Genomic DNA, 13,318 nt, shown 5'->3' with positions numbered 1-13,318 from the left:
TGACCTGGAAATGGAGATTGGGATGTTACTGAAAAAATACAGTAAGTGGGCTTAAAAATATAGTTTAATTAAACAAAGTGCACTTGCAATTTGCAGGCCATTATTTAATTTATTTCAGGTAGTCCAGATCCTGGTAGATTGTATCCCATTAGACTTAGTTAGGGAGAGCTATCATTCCTGGGAAATAAGCAGCCCTAGTTTCAGTGAAAGCTCTGTGGTTGTTTGCAGGTAGGAAGTTGCAGGATGTGGATGCAATGTGTTTTATTTATTATTTTTAATGCATTTGTCCTTTCAAAGCATGGTTTTCTTTGTTGCAAAAGAAGGCAGGATTGAATGAGCCATATAATGCTTACCTGACAATGATGGAATAGAAAGATTATAAGTGATGTATAATGTTTGCAGCTACAGTTATTTCAATGGTGTTTGTGGTACATAATTATTTTTGGGCCTGTGTCCCACTTTTATTTTTCTCTTTCTCCAGATTTCTTGCTCTAAGGTTGAGAGGTATGGTTCCATACTAAATCAGAAAGTTGTATTTACCTTGGAAGACTTTTCAGCATAATTACGAGAAACAGAGCCTTTTTAATATCTTTGCTTATTTCCAATATAAACTGCCATGTAACCTTGCAAATAACCTTCTTATTAAACTACGTTAATTCTTTTGGAATTGACAAGTATGCATCACTGGTTCGGACGTAAGCATAGAGTGCTAATGTAACAGCTCAGTAAACTGTCAGTCTGTGAATAACTTCTGTACAAATTAAAATGTCCGAATGTCAAATGGCTTTAGATTGGAGGGAAGTTATATGTTTACTCCAGTATGTAGTATGATCTTAGAGAGTTTATAGATTTCTTATTGATTTACTTTTTGCTGAGCAGTTGTTTGCTAATTTATTGATGGTCCTTTTGGTGGTGGGAAATTAGTTGGATGAGTCCATCTCTAGTATGATTTTTTTTTTAAGATATTTTTACTTCCAGGCAATTTCATTCAGTGAGTGTGTGTCATGTGATTACTGAGGTTGCCTATTTTAGAAGTAGGGGCTCCTTGTGTGTGTGTGTGTGTGTGTGTGTGTGTGTGTGTGTGTGTGTGTGTGTGTGTGTGTGTGTGAGAAAGAGAGAAAGATTTAATATGTATACTGAATGTATTTTTGCAAATGGAATTCTTAGCTAAATAGGCCCCTCTTCTTGGGCAAGTAGACTTGAGTAACCAATATTACATCTTAGCCATCCAGCTGGGAAAGTTTAGTATGTGGATTTTCCATCCGGTTTGATGAAGGCAATGCTACTTACTCAAGGGGTACATTTATGGCTATCCATCCATTTGTCGTGTTGCTGAACTACATTGTTTGATAATGAGAAGAACTTTTTACAGAAGTTGAAGTTTTTGTATCAAGAACCTATCCATACAAAGTGGCTTGTTTATGTTGCAGTGAAGGCTGTGGTCTTTGTAGTGGGCGTTTTAAGTATAACCAGTATTTCTGAGGTGGAGGAAGTCTCTTAAGGCAGGATCTTTCTTAGCTTGGAAAGCAAGCTAGAGATGAAATTTATAGGGGCCAGTGAGAGGCAGAAGAGAGCAAGAAGCTTTTTAGTTTGTTTGGATAACTAACTGAACTTAGTCTTTTGACCTTTTTTGCCAGAAATGTTTGTAGTCTTTCTTTTGGCAGGGTGTTTTGCTGAGGCACATGCCAAAAGGGGCTTTGCACTCAGTAATGGCTCTTATAAAGGAAGAATTCAGGGATGTTATGACCACCTTGTCCCTGGATGTCCCTGCATGAGACCACTAATGAGGTGGGCCATGTATAAAGCTTTCCATACAATGGAGACAACATGATGGTCAAAAGTTAGGTGTCCATAAACCTGGGTGTCCAAGCACCTCACAACTAATTGCGTGCTTACAACATTGTTATTTATGTGATAATTTGTGAGGACATCACTCTCCCCAAAGGGGATGATGATGCATTTTGGGCATTTAGCTTGAGGCCATGTTTCTGGCACCAGTCATTAGTTTGGGTGAGACCCTCTTGTAGCTTATTTAGAATTGTTTTATTAAGTCAGTAATATGAATTCTTTACTTTATTGCAAATTTGTTGGCTTATTTTTGGGGATTATAGTATTGTAGGACTGCTAATATTGACATTTTACATAGTTGGACTGCTGGAGTGGTTTTCCCAGTGAGAAATGCTAGTACTGTAGTGAATATCTGTTTATTTGTAAATATATATATATATATATATATATATATATATATATATGTGTATATATATATATATATATATATATATATATATATGTGTGTGTGTGTGTGTGTGTGTGTATATATATATACATATATATATATATGTATATATATATGTATATATACACATATATATATATATATATATATATATATATATACACACACATATATATATATATATATATATATATATATATATATATATTAACTAAGATATTAGAGTTAACTGTTATATTAGAGAATTAGAATTAGAATGAGAATTAGAATTTTAAGGCAAATATTAGGCATTTATTATATTTATTCATTGTTTGAATGCACCTACAGTACAGCCAGGAGGTCGACTTTGGTTGCCCGCGGCAGCGATAGAGTTAACTATATGATATATTTTATATGCGGCCCCAAGACTATTTCTGTTCACTGAATGCGTCCCTGGCAAGCCAAAAGGTTGGACACCCCTGGTCTAAATGGTGGATTTTGGAGGTTCTTAATGTATTTTGGGGGACCCAAATAGGACTGGTGCAGTAGCTACTGCCATTGTTAAATACTGGAAAGTATCAATATCAATACTCCCTTCAAGAAACAAATCATTTAAGTTCTTATTAATGTTTCTATATGCAATATTGACTTCATTCATACTTACATGGCAATAATTATCACTATCTAAATATACCAAGATGTTCTGCACATATACATTTTCATCCATAAAAAACAGCCCACCACCTTTATCGGGCTTTATAACTCTGACCTTACATGCTTTTAACAACTGTATAAACTCCAGATCCTCAGAAGACATGTTTTTAATAACATTACAGTGCATTTGTGCATTATCCAAAATTGTCCGAATGTCCATTTCGCAAATCTTTTCAAATAAAGCTAATGCACTATGTAATAGAGGATTAAACAGGCTGGATATTTTTAAATTGTTAGTCAATGTAGGAACATTGCCCATAAGAATAGCTAAATTCAGTTTACGAACAAATATTTTTAAATCGGGAATTGTTCTGGCTAAATCCACTTTTTTATCCAGTATGAAGGATAGACCTTTAGACAACAAGCCGACCATATCATTATCTACTTGTATTGTTGTAAAATTGTAAATTTTAAAGTCTCCTTCAGTACTTACTAATATCTGCGGATTTTGTATAGTGGCTTGTATCTTCTCTGCCAATTCTGTCTCCTCCGTTGCTGCCCCTGGGCCATGCCATTGTGTTGCTGGTTCATCTGGTTGTTCTGGTTGTCCCGAACTTCCAGAAAACCCTGATAGGTTTATAGGTTCATAAGTTGGTAATAGGCTATTGGCCCTAAGGCCTATGCAAGCCTAGCCATAACAATTCCCTGGAAATTTTTTCCCACAATATTTACTTCTCTGGGCCCCTGACTAGCAGGGCGACTGACATGATCCCCTGGGTGAATTTCCTATCTCCCATCCAATCATCAAGGTTCCTTTTGAAAAGGGCCAATGAGGTGCTCTGCTTGACATGTATGGGCAGTCTATTCCAGAGTATGGGGAGTCTCTGGGTCAGGAACCTATCCCTCCAGCATGTTTTGTTCATTGTGATGATAAGGTTTAGATCCCAGAAGTGTGTGGCTCTGTGGGATTGGGATTTCTTTAAGTGGTGCATGTCCAACAGCTCAGGGTTTGACATGGCCTTGTATGTTAAGCAGAGATCGCCTCTGAGTAGACGATATGCCACAGAGTATAGCTGGCATTTTTTTAGACAGTCAGCAAATGGCATCTGCTTTAGGCCTGTGATTCTTTTAGTGAGGTATTTCTGTGGCCTTTCCAGCTGTTGCAGATGTCTTGTGAGGTACATACCAAATGGGGCATTATACTCTATAATGGGTCTAATGAGTGATGAGTACAGTGGGACAATGACCTCCTTTTTTCTGGATGAAAAGCCCTTAGTGATGAGGTGTGCCACGTAGAAGGATTTCCTGACTGTTGTGGCGATGTGGTTATAGAAAGTGAGACCACTGTCCACTTGTGTCCCTAAGTCTCTCATCACACTTTCAATGTTTAGTGTCCTGCCACCTATGTGGTAGTTCATGGGTACATGTTTTTTTCCAAAGGGATGACTATACATTTCTTGGCATTAAGCTTGAGCACATGGCTCTGGCACCAGGCATCTGTTTCTGTAAGGCCCTTTTGTAGAATATCCACATAATTTGGGGATTCAGTAATGGCTCCCAGTTTGCAGTCATCTGCAAACTTTGTTAGCCAGAGTCCCTTAGTGTTGGCCTGTACTTCAGAGAAGTAGATGCCAAACAAGAGTGGTCCCAGGACTGAACCCTGAGGTACTCCACTTGTCACTTGTCTGGAGCTGGATTTGGAGTCAGCTACTTTTACAGTCTGGGTTCTGCCAGTAAGCCAGTTGGCAACCCATCGAGTGACGTAGGGATTTATGCCCAGCTTAGTAAGTTTATCTATGATTGCAGAGTGGGGGATGGTGTCGGAGGCCTTGGTGAGGTCCAGTTAGGCTGTGTGGACCTCCTTACCCTCGTCCACAGCTCTGGAGACCGACTCGAAGAAGTCAATCAGATTCAGGAGACAAGATCGGCTCTTCACAAACCAAAACTGGGTGGGGTCCAGTGTCTGGAAGTTGCCAATGTCTTTGTTTATAAGTTCCATGATAATGCGTTCCATGCCCTTGCAGATCAGGCTTGTCAGACTGATGGGACGGTAGTTCCCGGGATCGAAGGTGGATCCTCCCTTGTGGAGCGGGATAACTGTAGCTGTGTGCCACTCAGTGGGCACGAAGCCTGACATGAGGCTATGATTAAACATGACACTTAGGTGGGGTGCCAGTTCATTTTGTAGTTCATGTAGTACACAGCCTGGGATATCATCTGGTCCCACGGATGCTGTATTCTTAGCTTTGGAGAGTGCCGTTTCTACCTGTGTGGCTGTGATTTTCGGAATTTGGCAATCTTTTGGTATTGAGATGGGCCCTTTAGGGGGTGAGAGGGGAGTGAAGTTGGCACTAAATTGATCTGCCAGGATATTGGCAATACCCTTGGCATCAGTATATTTAATGCCATTCTGTTGTAGTTCAGAGCAGATCTGAGCATTGCCATTTAGATTCTTGACATAACTATAGAATGCCTTGTGGTTGTCTTTGGAATATTTGGCAATTTTATTTACGTAACTAGCTTTTGAGGATTTTATGAGGGATCTCAGCTTTTTACTGAGGCTGGTGAGGGAGTTTTTTGCATCCTGGGATTTTCCTCTTTTCTGCAACAGTTTCTTCCTTCTGTTGTATAGTTTGTCTATAGCAGGGGACCACCAGATTGGCTTCCTTTTTTGGAGAAGAGCATCTTGGTCCTATTTGGGGTGGCACGATTCATGCACGAGTGGATGTGCTCATACAGTGCCTTAGTGTAGGATTCTGCAGTCGAACTTAGCCAATTGTCGAAATCAATCATTTTTTCCTTATACTGTGGTATCATTCTGGATGAAGGCAGGATGCTACTCAGGGCTAGGGTCATACCTGCCTGGGTCACATGATCCAAGAGCTCTTCCATGTCTCTTTTCATGTAGTCCAGGGAGGTACGTCTCAAGTCATTTACTCCAGCATGAACAATGACAGAGTCGTATTTGTACTTGTTGTGGAGTGACTTGAGTGCATGCAATATGTGGTGGATCCTGGCACCCGACAGGCAGCTGACTGTAATTTTCTCCTTGCTCAGCCTGGTGAGTGGGACATCAGTGTGCCTGACTATAGAGTCACCTATGACTAAAGTGTTGGGTACATTGTCTTGCCTTAGGGGCTGTTGTTGGGTGGCACACTGGTGTTGTGAGCTATGTGTCACTTTGGTTGTGACTGGTGTTTGTTTGTCTTTCGTCTTCGGAGGTCCTTGTTGCTTGGGCGGGTTAATGTTAAGGGCCTCCACATATGTGGGTTTAGTGTTGCTATGAGTGGGAGTTGATGGTGTGAGTTTTGAAGGGCTATGAGTTGCTAGAGGTGCAATGCAGGTGTTAGCCTATTCCTCTTGACTGTCTAGCACAGTCTTGACTGGGGAGAGCTTTGCTTCCAGTTTGGCTATGTAAGTGCATCTCTCCCAGGTTGTAGTGTTGGGTGGTAGGAGGAGAGGATTGTCTGTGTACATGAGGCAGTTGCCGCATTGTCCCAGTATGCCCAGATTCACCAGGTGAACAGGAGAAACCACCGGAAGTTGAACCTTGGACATGCCTGTTTAGGTGCTTTTTTGTAAGGTTTAAGAGCTGTTTTCCCTTACCTTTGCATGATGTGAAAAATGTGCAAACACATGCGTTTTTAAGCCAGAAAGTTGAAAGGGACAGAAATTAGCTCAAAAATGCCAGCAAAATTACAACTTCAGAGCTGGAAACCACTCCTCGAGCATCAGACAGGCAGCACAATGCTCACCAGTTCCACTGGTAGGCAGTAGGACTTCCCTCTGCCACAGCAAGGTCTGGATAGCTCTGAGCACAGAAAATAAAGTCCTGAGACAAACAAGATATGGACTGGCTAGAAAAGGTGGGAAACGAGCAAACAAGATAGTATATATTTTTTTTTTGTTGAAACAGGCTAAACAATGCAATATACAGTAAATAAATACAGAAAAGTCTAAAACACTTGAATGTGTAGTCCTAAACAGTAAATGCAATTAAAACTCTATAAAATTAGCAATTTAAAACTTTTTAAATGAAGCAAGGCAAGTGCACAACTGAAAAATAATTTAAGTGGCAGTAATACAGCAGAATAAGTAGCTAGTCTACATATAGAGAGGTCTATATATACAGAAAAGCAGCTAAAACACACAACTACTTCAGATGCAGCGCAACCTAGAGCACTTGAGTTGTAGCAATATTAAGGCAATTACAATTATAATAAATGCTCTAAAATATACTCTATATTTCCAAAATGTTTGAGAAGCACAGTCAGAACATAAGGTAATTCAGGCATTTTTTTTTTAAAGGGAAGAAGGAGAAACAGAAGGCCTTATCAAATGTTCTTTCTGTATTAAGTAGAATGAGCTAAAGACATTAGATGGGGAGGAGTGTCCCAGATCAGATTTACAGTAGGGGCGGGCAACTGCAAAGCCACCAAGTATAAAACAAGACACCAACAGGGAGGGTGGATGGGGACACTAAAGCTATTAGCCTACAAAGCACTAGAGAAAGCCACAAAATCGAGGTTTTTAAACAGATAAAGATTTGTAAAGATACAGAATGCTTTAACTGCAAACAAATCAGTTACCTGTGCAGATTACAATAAAAGTGCTATATATAAATTGCTAGAAACAATAAACTGTATAAATAAAAAAAAACAGGATACTTATATATCTCAGCTAAGAGTTGGAGTCAACACCTCTCAACCACTTTGCTCAGTATGTAAAGACAGAAACTCTCTAAATGTTAGGGCTTAAATACCAGAAGAACAATTTTCTTTTTACAAAAACAAAAAAGAACCAGTCCCCAGTAGCCTGCAGCTATTAGCCTACAAAGCACTAGAGAAAGCCACAAAAATGAAAGTTTTTAAACAGATAAAGATTTTGGAAAGAAACAGAATGCTTTAACTGTAAACAAATCAGTTACCCATGCAGATTACAATAAAAGTGCTATATATAAATTGCTAGAAAAAATAAACTGTATAAATAATCGAAAAAAACAGGATACTTATATATCTCAGCTAAGAGTTGGAGTCAACACCTCTCAACCACTCTGCTCAGTGTGTATAGAAAGAAGCTCTCTCAAAGTTAGGGCTTAAATACCAGAAGAACATTTTTTTTTTTTTGCAAAAACACAAAAGAACCAGCCCCCACTAGCCTGCAGCTATTAGCATACAAAGCACTAGAGAAAGCCACAAAATGAAAGTTTTTAAACAGATAAAAATTTGTAAAGATAAAGAATGCTTTAACTGCAAACAAATCAGTTAACCATTCAGATTACAATAAAAGTGCTGTACATAAATTGCTAGAAACAATAAACTGTATAAATAATAAAAAAAACAGGATACTTATATATCTCAACTAAGAGTTGGAGTCAACACCTCTCAACCACTCTGCTCAGTGTGTATAGACAGAAACTCTCTCAAAGTTAGGGCTTAAATAGCAGAAGAACAACTTTTTTTTTACAAAAACATAAAAGAACCAGCCCCCACTAGCCTGCAGCTATTAGCCTACAAAGCACTAGAGAAAGCCACAAAATGAAAGTTTTTAAACAGATGAAGATTTGTAAAGATACAGAATGCTTTAACTGCAAATAAATCAGTTACCTGTGCAGATTACAATAAAAGTGCTATATATAAATTGCTAGAAACAATAAACTGTATAAATAAAAAAAAACAGGATACTTATATATCTCAGCTAAGAGTTGGAGTCAACACCTCTCAACCACTTTGCTCAGTATGTAAAGACAGAAACTCTCTCAAAGTTAGGGCTTAAATACCAGAAGAACATTTTTTTTTACAAAAACACAAAATAACCAGCCCCCACTAGCCTGCAGCTATTAGCCTACAAAGCACTAGAGAAAGCCACAAAATGAAAGTTTTTAAACAGATAAAAATTTGTAAAGATAAAGAATGCTTTAACTGCAAACAAATCAGTTACCCATTCAGATTACAATAAAAGTGTTGTACATAAATTGCTAGAAACAATAAACTGTATAAATAATAAAAAAAACAGGATACTTATATATCTCAACTAAGAGTTGGAGTCAACACCTCTCAACCACTCTGCTCAGTGTGTATAGACAGAAACTCTCTCAAAGTTAGGGCTTAAATAGCAGAAGAACAACTTTTTTTTTACAAAAACATAAAAGAACCAGACCCCACTAGCTTGCAGCTATTAGCCTACAAAGCACTAGAGAAAGCCACAAAATGAAAGTTTTTAAACAGATAAAGATTTGTAAAGATACAGAATGCTTTAACTGCAAACAAATCATTTACCTGTGCAGATTACAATAAAAGTGCTATATATAAATTGCTAGAAACAATAAACTGTATAAATAAAAAAAACAGGATACTGATATATCTCAGCTAAGAGTTGGAGTCAACACCTCTCAACCACTTTGCTCAGTATGTAAAGAAAGAAACTCTCTCAAAGTTAGGGCTTAAATACAGGAAGAACAATTTTTTGTTTTTTTTTACAAAAACACAAAAGAACCAGCCCCCACTAGCCTGCAGCTATTAGCATACAAAGCACTAGAGAAAGCCACAAAATGAATTTTTTTAAACAGATAAAGATTTGTAAAGATACAGAATGCTTTAACTGCAAACAAATCAGTTACCAGTGCAGATTACAATAAAAGTACTATATATAAATTGCTAGAAACAATAAACTGTATAAATAATCAAAAAAAAAAAAGGATACTTATATATCTCAGCTAAGAGTTGGCGTCAACACCTCTCAACCACTCTGCTCAGTGTGTATAGACAGAAACTCTCTCAAAGTTAGGGCTGAAAATACCAGAAGAACATTTTTTTTTTTACAAAAACAAAAAAGAACCAGCCCCCAGTAGCCTGCAGCTATTAGCCTACAAAGCACTAGAGAAAGCCACAAAATGAAAGTATTTAAACAGATAAAGATTTTGGAAAGATGCAGAATGCTTTAACTGCAAACAAATCAGTTACCCATGCAGATTACAATAAAAGTGCTATATATAAATTGCTAGAAAATATAAACTGTATAAATAATCGAAAAAAACAGGATACTTATATATCTCAGCTAAGAGTTGGAGTCAACACCTCTCAACCACTCTGCTCAATGTGTATAGACAGAAACTCTCTCAAAGTTAAGGCTTAAATACCAGAAGAACAACTTTTTTTTTTTTTTTTTTTTTACAAAAACACAAAAGAACCAGCCCCCACTAGCCTGCAGCTATTAGCCCACAAAGATTCATAGGTTCATAGGTTCATAGGTTCATACTAGGCTATCTGCCCTAGGGCATTTAAAAGCCTAGCCAGAGTGTGTTTGGCTTTTGCCACCCATTTTAAATGAATTTTGCTATGCCCTTTTTTGAGGTTAGTATACTGTGCCTCTGTCTAACAGTGACACAGAAGTGATACCCAGGGTAAACCTACTATCTCCCATCCACTCATCAAGATTCCTCTTGAAGAGAGTCAATGAGGGACTCTGCCTAACCTGGACTGGGATTTTATTCCAGAGTGAAGGGAGCCTCTGAGTTATGAATCTGTCCCACCAGCATGTCCTATTTATTTCTGTGCTGAGGTTCAAGTCTCTCAAGCACGTAGCTTGATGGGATTTGGATTTTCTGAGGTGCAGAATGTCCATTAATTCCGGGTTGGACATGGCTTTATACATCAGACACAGATCGCCTCTGAGCAGGCAGTATGCCACTGAGTAGAGCTGGAGTTTCTTTAACGGGGCAGCATATGGCATCTGTTTGAGCCCTTTGATCCTCTTGGTGAGGTACTTTTGGGGTCTTTCCAGTTGCTGCAGGTGTCTGGTAAGGTACATCAAAAAAGAGGCATTGTAATCAATTATGGGCCTGATGAGGAATGAGTAAAGAGGCACGATGACCTCCCATGATCTAGATGTAAATCCCTTCATGATTAGGTGGGCTATATAAAATGTTTTTCTAACCACTTTGGCCACGTGGTTGTCAAATGAGAGATTGCTATCAACTTGGGTCCCAGGTCCCTAATTACTTCTTCCGTACTTAATGGATTACCACCTATGTGGTAATTTGTGGGCACTTTGTTTTTGCCAAAGGGGATGACTATACACTTTTTGGCGTTTAGGTTGAGGCCATGGCTCTGGCACCAGTTGTCTGTTTCTATGAAGCCCTTTTGTAGGATGCTTGTGTTGGCTGGAGAGTCTATTATGGCACCCAGTTTGCAGTCATCTGCGAACTTGGTCAGCCACAGTCCTTCCGTGTTAGCCTGTACCGCCAAGAAATATATATCGAACAAGAGAGGTCCCAGGACTGAGCCTTGTGGGACACCATTTGTAACTGGTTTGGAGTCTGACATGGCTCCAGCAATTCTAACCATGTGGGTTCTGTCCTTGAGCAAGTTTGCAACCCATCTAGTGACATAGGGGTTTATATTTAAGCTGGTGAGCTTATCTATAATGCCCGAGTGGGGTATTGTATCAAAGGCTTTTGCAAGGACAAGGTATGCTGTGGGGACCACCTTCCCCTCGTCAACGATTTTGGTGACTGTATAAAAGAAATTGACCAGGTTTAAGAGGCAGGATCTCCCCTTAACAAAGCTGAACTGGGTAGGATTCAGTGTCTGTAGGTCCCCAATATCTTTATTTATGAGGTCCAAGATGATCCTAGAGAAAGCCACAAAATGAAAGTTTTTTAAACAGATAAAGATTTGTAAAGATACTGAATGCTTTAACTGCAAACAAATCAGTTATGAGTGCATATTACAATAAAAGTGCTATATATAAATTGCTATAAACAATAAACTGTATAAATAATAAAAAAAACAGGATACTTATATATCTCAACTAAGAGTTGGAGTCAACACCTCTCAACCACTCTGCTCAGTGTGTATAGACAGAAACTCTGTCAAAGTTAGGGCTTAAATAGCAGAAGAACAACTTTTTTTTTACAAAAACATAAAAGAACCAGCCCCCACTAGCCTGCAGCTATTAGCCTACAAAGCACTAGAGAAAGCCACAAAATGAAAGTTTTTAAACAGATAAAGATTTGTAAAGATACAGAATGCTTTAACTGCAAACAAATCAGTTACCTATGCAGATTACAAAAAAAAAGTGCTATATATAAATTGCTAGAAACAATAAACTGTATAAATAAAAAAAAACAGGATACTTATATATCTCAGCTAAGAGTTGGAGTCAACACCTCTCAACCACTTTGCTCAGTTTGTAAAGACAGAAACTCTCTCAAAGTTAGGGCTTAAATACCAGAAGAACAATTTTTTTTTTACAAAAACAAAAAAAGAACCAGCCCCCAGTAGCCTGCAGCTATTAGCCTACAAAGCACTAGAGAAAGCCACAAAAATGAAAGTTTTTAAACAGATAAAGATTTTGGAAAGAAACAGAATGCTTTAACTGTAAACAAATCAGTTACCCATGCAGATTACAATAAAAGTGCTATATATAAATTGTTAGAAAAAATAAACTGTATAAATAATCGAAAAAAACAGGATACTTATATATCTCAGCTAAGAGTTGGAGTCAACACCTCTCAACCACTCTGCTCAGTGTGTATAGACATAAAATCTCTCAGACTTAGGGCTTGAATACCAGAAGAACAACTTTTTTTTTTTTTTTTTTTTACAAAAACACAAAAGAACCAGCCCCCACTAGCCTGCAACTATTAGCCTACAAAGCACTAAAGAAAGCCACAAAAATGAAAGTTTTTAAACAGATAAAGATTTTGGAAAGAAACAGAATGCTTTAACTATAAACAAATCAGTTACCCATGCAGATTACAATAAAAGTGCTATATATAAATAGCTAGAAAAAATAAACTGTATAAATAATCGAAAAAAACAGGATACTTATATATCTCAGCTAAGAGTTGGAGTCAACACCTCTCAACCACTCTGCTCAGTGTGTATAGACAGAAGCTCTCTCAAAGTTAGGGCTTAAATACCAGAAGAACATTTTTTTTTTGCAAAAACACAAAAGAACCAGCCCCCACTAGCCTGCAGCTATTAGCATACAAAGCACTAGAGAAAGCCACAAAATGAAAGTTTTTAAACAGATAAAAATTTGTAAAGATAAAGAATGCTTTAACTGCAAACAAATCAGTTAACCATTCAGATTACAATAAAAGTGCTGTACATAAATTGCTAGAAACAATAAACTGTATAAATAATAAAAAAAAAACAGGATACTTATATATCTCAACTAAGAGTTGGAGTCAACACCTCTCAACCACTCTGCTCAGTGTGTATAGACAGAAACTCTCTCAAAGTTAGGGCTTAAATAGCAGAAGAACAACTTTTTTTTTACAAAAACATAAAAGAACCAGCCCCCACTAGCCTGCAGCTATTAGCCTACAAAGCACTAGAGAAAGCCACAAAATGAAAGTTTTTAAACAGATGAAGATTTGTAAAGATACAGAATGCTTTAACTGCAAATAAATCAGTTACCTGTGCAGATTACAATAAAAGT

Source organism: Protopterus annectens, chromosome 6.part0 (assembly GCF_019279795.1).
Source record: "Protopterus annectens isolate FY-2018-M chromosome 6.part0, PAN1.0, whole genome shotgun sequence".
Classification (NCBI taxonomy): domain Eukaryota; kingdom Metazoa; phylum Chordata; order Ceratodontiformes; family Protopteridae; genus Protopterus; species Protopterus annectens.
Note: the sequence above shows the minus strand (reverse complement) of the source record.